The sequence below is a fragment of the Anguilla anguilla genome, chromosome 9 (genome assembly GCF_013347855.1).
Source record: "Anguilla anguilla isolate fAngAng1 chromosome 9, fAngAng1.pri, whole genome shotgun sequence".
NCBI classification, from domain to species: Eukaryota; Metazoa; Chordata; class Actinopteri; order Anguilliformes; family Anguillidae; genus Anguilla; species Anguilla anguilla.
In genome coordinates, this window is record NC_049209.1 from 27,738,743 (window position 1) to 27,745,185 (window position 6,443).

The following is a 6,443-nucleotide window of genomic DNA, read 5'->3' on the forward strand; positions in this document are numbered from 1 at the left end:
GATTCTTGTTTCTTCAAAACAGAATGTCACATTCAATAAATTATATTTATTATTATTCATAAATAACAACAATAATAATAATAATAATAATATTGAACTCTTTCTGGTTCTACAAAGAACCCTTCTTTCTAAAAAATGGTTCTATTTGGAACTAAAAAGAGTTCAATAGCATTCTTAAAATTTATTTAATAAAGGTTCTATATAGAACCCAAATGGTTCAATGACATTGCACCCTAAGGGTTCTTTTTAAAAATAGAATCATTTAGGAACTTTTTTGGGGGCCATATATAAACATTTCTATTGAACCCTTTTTGGTTCCATATAGAACCTTTTTTTTTTTTACAGTGTACAAAGCACTATAAGCCATTAACACATGCAAAATCTAGGACTACCATTAAAAGTACTGATATCAAAATTATGCCAAGTTACAATAAACAATATTGCCTACCTTAGCTAACACAAATGCAACATGCTATTCCAAAGCAGTGCTGCTACCCAATGCTTCCTAAATTCTTTCAAGTAACTTGGCCCTGTGTTTTTTCATCTTATCACGTGAAGAGAACGTAATAAATGTTGAAAAAGTGAAGGGGTCTGAAAACTTTCCGAAGGCATTTCCATTTATTAATCATTAATTTATACATACACACATCACTCACACTCGCGCTCACACACCATGGCCTAGATGAGTACTTGAGTCTAATTACCTGATGACTTGTGGCTTTCAGTATTTCAGCATTGTGCCATGTTACCACCCCAAGTGTACATATATTACGAGAACTGCATGTGTGATTGCGGTTCATTTCTTATTTAAATGTGTTCTTTATAATTTGGCATTGTCTCTGTTGGTATTCAGGGATGGGTTTCTCCAGTGTACATAGCATGATCAAGTTTACTTGTCTGGGTGTGTCGGCTTGAGGACTGGCTTGGCTGTGGGAACATGGCTTCTCATCCATGTCTGTCTTTCGGTTTTATTCAGATTCTGTTCTATCTCTGTCCCTGAAAACCTGCCCTGGCATGTATGCCTCATATCTCATGACTTTGTATGTGTTCTGCATTCTTCCATGAAGTGTCTTCTGTATGGTCCATGAATATGATGTGACAAATCAGATGAATATGAATATGATGTGACAGTACATGCCATTTGCGTTTTGTATTTGTGTTCCAGGAGCTGTTGCAACTGCTGAAGACCCATCAGCCATTGCAACTATCCAGTCAGCAACTACCTTCTCTTCGGAGCAACCAATCAAATATCTGTGAAAGACTGAGGGAGCTGGGGGGCAGGTACTGTAAAAGAGCTGAACCCTCCCACTACACAGGTAGGAGGGGAGAGGACGCAACTCTTAGTACAAGAGGACCCATTTGGACCAAAAGATTTTAAAGCAATTTTTATTGAGATACCTACCAGAGGAGGCTGGTCCATAGAGGCAGAGGAGGTTGCTCCTCCTCTATTTTTGAGAGGCAAGCGGGAGATCAAAATATAAATAAGAGTAATTGGTTGAAATAAACCATTACCAAATCTCAGTATCATTTATAAAATATTTTTATCTCTTCTTTGGAAAAAATCCATTCTTGAAATTCTGATTAAAATGCTTCAACAGCGACACCTGCAGGGCAAGCAAGAGGGGAAAGGGCAGTCTGTGTGAAGTGGTGGTGGGGGGCAGTGTCATGTTCCGGTGTTCCTGTCTGCGTTTTCCCTGTTGGGCCGCCAGATGGCGGCACTTCTGTTTTGTGTCCTGTTCCCCCCTGTTAATTGTATTATTGTTTGTCTCGTTATTCCATCATTGTTCCCACCTGTGTCTTGTTATCCCCTCCTTTTTTGGTTTGATTGTTTTTTGAGTTCACCTGTGTCTTGTTACTACCCCTTGTCTATTTTAGTTCTCTTGACTCGGGTGCTGGTTCCTTGTGTTTGTTTCCGATGTCTGTTTGCAAACTGTATGTACCTGCCTGTGTTTGTTCCCGACTTCTGTTTGTTTCAAACCGCCTGTACCTGACTGTGTTTTGTTTGACCTGCCCTTATGCTCTGCCTGCCCGTGTTCTGCCCTGCCCGTGTTTGTGAGTTCCTCTAGTTTTCTGTTTTATTTCGTTTTTTTTTGAGTTCCTGTTTTTTGCCCATTGTGGCCTTGTCTGTTCCCTGTTTGTTTGCCTGTTTGTTAGTAAAATCTTTGTTAATTTTCCCTTTTTGAGTTTGTCTTTTGTTCCTCTGCGTTTGGGTCCCCCCTACCCGTACCGTGACAGGCAGAGGAGGACGGGCTCCTGCTGTCCTCCTTAGGGCGGGATCTCTTATATCAATTTAATGTGCTTCATTTTTCATGCTAATCTGTTATTGGCCAAAACACGTTTAAATTATGCGCCAAGGGAGGCGTCCACCGTAACCAATCAAAAACCAGAATACAATATTGACATCGCGTTGGTCCAATGATAATTACCAAATTTCATCTTCAATTCTCTACCACTGTATTGTATTATAGCGTGCAGATTGCGAACTACTTTTAGAACACATCACTAAAAAATGACATTTTATTTAAGACTTTTCAACCAGAGGAGGGTGGTCCATAGAGGCAGAGGAGGTTGTCCAAATGTACTTTTTTCAGATTTACGTTTCCCTTTTTTTCGAGCAGTAGCTAGCTACTTGCGTTAACCAACGCAACAGTTAGCTTGTTGTAGCAGCCCTGAAGGACTGAGCAGCGAGAATGGATTTTGAGGAGAGTGGTGCTGCTATTGCTAACGAGGCAATTAACGGCAGCGTGATTGAGGTGGTCACAGAGGGGCATGGACGCAGACGCAGAGAGTGGAATGGGGAGAAACGTGGATTATTTGTTGTCACGGCCATTCCACAGTTTAGATTACGCAGCAGGTGAGGATCAAGACTGCTGGACGACCAGCTCCACAGATAACCATGATCAAAAATGCTAATTCTAGTGACACATGCACACACGAGGTTCATTCCCATCCAGAGCCCGCAGATGTGTCTTTCCCTCTCGTTCACCTGGCCCATTTTTATATTCATCCTTTGTGTTGTAATATGATATGTAAGGAATAAACCACGACGGCTGTGCGGTTATTGGAAAATAATGTAGGGTCGCTTAACCAGCCCCGAAGTAGGCTACATTATTTTCCAATAACGGGACAGCCTGGAGGAGTTTATTCCACTTCTACAACCGGTTACCAACAATGACTATATATGGTTACCTTTATATTTGTTGATTTTTATCGATTGAATCAGCTGAAAGTGAAATATCCTTCAGCGGGCGTTTGGGCATATTATTTTACCGTTGTCAAGCAAAACTCTGGTTGTTAGTTCCAATTTGCACCATTGTTAAGCAAAAACCTCTGCTCTGGCCGTAAATTCTATGAAAACAATGATTCTATCAAGAAAAAATAGTTCCTTCTCGTTTTATACCATACAGTTAGCACCAATTTTGGTCATTTTTGTCATTACATTATTTAATAAAACTGCATGAAACCATAAGGCAATCAAATCCCTAGCGCTGTCTTAACTTTTAAATGTTGTGGTCGCGCAATGTAGACATAAGGTTTTTCTAAGACCCTCTGAAATGGGTTTTGAATGCCAGCTAGCTTCATGACAGGTTCGCCATCACTTGTCACCTAGCCAATATTAAATTTATTGGTTTTTAGGTCAGAATGGTCTCACGGCACGCTTGTTATCCCGGCTAGCTAGCTAGCTAACTATTGAATTGTATTCAAAACAATGGTTACTATAAACTCAATCGTTCACAAACATACGGATGAAAATGCGTCCCGTAGCTATGAGTTAAATGCAGAACGCCCAGTGGTTAAATTGGGTTTTCTAAGGAGGGGGAGCCCTTGTTTACATATTACCGTCAATGGTCAACATCTTTCAATGCATCTTTATTTACATCTCACAACATCTTACGCCACATTTACATCTCACACCACTTATTTATATCTCATGCCATCAGTTCACATATTAGCTTTACAGTCATTTCATTTTAATTCATGAGGTTCCAAATAGGGCTGAAAGCATGTTTCTCCTGTCTTTCCTGTCTCTCTCTACAAGCTGTATGGTCTGCTGACCTCCTGGTCATGACCCACTTCTTGACATACTTTGTTGGGTTCCAAACCTCTAATGGTGGACCCACTATGTTGATAAACATTAGGCAGGAAACATTCTGTACCTTCAGCTGAGTGCGAAGTGGTGAGACAACAGTGTTCATGACAGAAAATCCTCGTTCACATTCAGCTGTGCTTACAACCATTGTATCAGCTGCTTGTTTCAGTTTTAAGAGTCCCTCCCTGGGTGTCATATCTGGATTCTGTTTAAAGTCCCTGAAGGCTTGCTTTACACTAGAGTAACTTATTTTGAAACAATCACAGAGTTCTCTTACTTCGAGCTCTCCATAGAGCAATGGCACTGGAGTAGGCCAGGTTTTAGGTGAAAGCACATTCAGCTTTTCAAAAAGTTCAAGTTCATCCTTTGGGACCATCCTTGAGATCATGCTGTTGCTCAGTTCATGGAAAAACTTCTTAGGTTCAATGAGTTTTTGCTTCGCATTTGTTTTAACCAACACGCCTTTAAAAGTGCCATTCTCAACAGCCTGAGAGACAATTTGATAGTGTGGCCCTGGTGTCTCCTTCATAACTGAAAAAACTTCAGCCTGCCTTTTTACCATATTGACAGCATCTGACAGATGGACATTCCTGTCCTGCAATGACTCTGACAAGTCTTTTAGCTCTTCTAAAGCATCAAACATAAGTCCAAGATTTTTAATAAAATCTGTGGAGGCCAGTTTTGCTGAGAGCCCTTCATACATGCATCTCTCAGCAGAGCTCCTTCTTTCATCTTTACCAGCACATGACAAATGTTGGTGCAAAGCACTGTACATGTTCCACACAGCTTCAACAGTTCTGTAGGAAGAAGCCACCCATCTCACATTTAAAACACGGCCTATCTTGCGCAACTGTGCACCCACTGCTGATGCTGCTTGATCCAGCTCTCTGAGATTTTTAGGAGATTGACTATAGAGACAATACAGCTTGTCTAAGAAACTGGTAAAGTGGTTTGTCTCTACACAGCTCTTTACAGCATCTCCTACAGAAAGTTCTAACCTGTGATTTAAACAGTGCCAGCCAACTAATAAATGTGGAAAAAAATGTGGAAAAAGTGAAGGGGTCTGAAAACTTTCCGAAGGCAGATTTCCATTTATTAATCATTAATTTATACATACACACATCACTAACACTCACGCTGACACACCATGGCTTAGATGAGTACTTGAGTCTAAAGCAGGAACTTTACCCCGGAACTAGGAACCTTTTGAGGAACTCAGTGCGTTTCCACCGCAGGAACTAGGGTCTAAATTTAGTTCCGGGGGCTTTATTTTACCCCGCAAAAAGTTCCTGCTCGGGGGTAGTACTTTCCGAAAGTACAGGAACCTTTTGGGTGGAGCTTGCAGCGCTGAACATTTCTGATTGGTCGAGTACTCGCAGCATTTTTTTGTATTTATTTTCAACCGCCATGTTTAAAAATATGCAGCCGCAAACCAATTTATTTTCATAATAACTTCAAATCAAACTTGTATGTTATGCAGCGCAGTAGCCTAGTTTTGGTTATAGCCTGCCAACGTCTTGGAATTATAACGTGTGCTCTTCTGTTCTTTTCTTGCTTTAGTATTCGTTTTATAAAATGCTAAGCATTCGTGCTGGGACAACATATTACGTACCAAAACATTCAAACGGATTAATTCGGTTGCTGAATATTTTCTTCCGGATTTTCTTTGTTAGCCCGTTGTAATTGACTCAAAACGTTTGATACAGTTATGTGAGGTATGCGGTAGTTCTGCGTAATTCACATTGGTGATGGACTAATTTATGGTGCATGGTTCGCATCTGGAGGGCACACTTCGCTGCTCGGCTAGCAGCAACTTTGAAGGAAAGCAAACGGTGGCTGTACCACCACTGCTAATTTAAATTTTCACGCAAGTCCGAGTTTTCGTTCTATTCTTGTCATTTTGCGATTAGCCTATATGGAATTGACGATGAGAAAGTAATCAAACAGCAAATTGTTTACAACGTGTGCATGTTTTCTGCTGTTGTTGCCAGTTATATTGGAAATGTGAATGCATTCTGTCGCCTCGGATGTCAAGACATGAAAGTGAATGTTCGCATAAAAACATAATGAATGTGTTTGAGAGGATATATAAAACAGTTACAATCTGACTATTGGCCTGTTATATCCTATTTGTTGCATAACAACGGTCCAAGTTCAACTACCAATGACAGTTTTGCTTGACAACGGTAAAATATGCCCAAACGGCTGCAGAAGAATATTTCAATTCCAGGTGATTAAATCGATAAAAATCAATAAATACAAAAGTAACCATATACAGTCATTGTTGGTAGCCCGTTGTATATAAGTGGAATAAACCCCTCCGGGCTGTCCCGGTTATTAGAAAATAATGTAG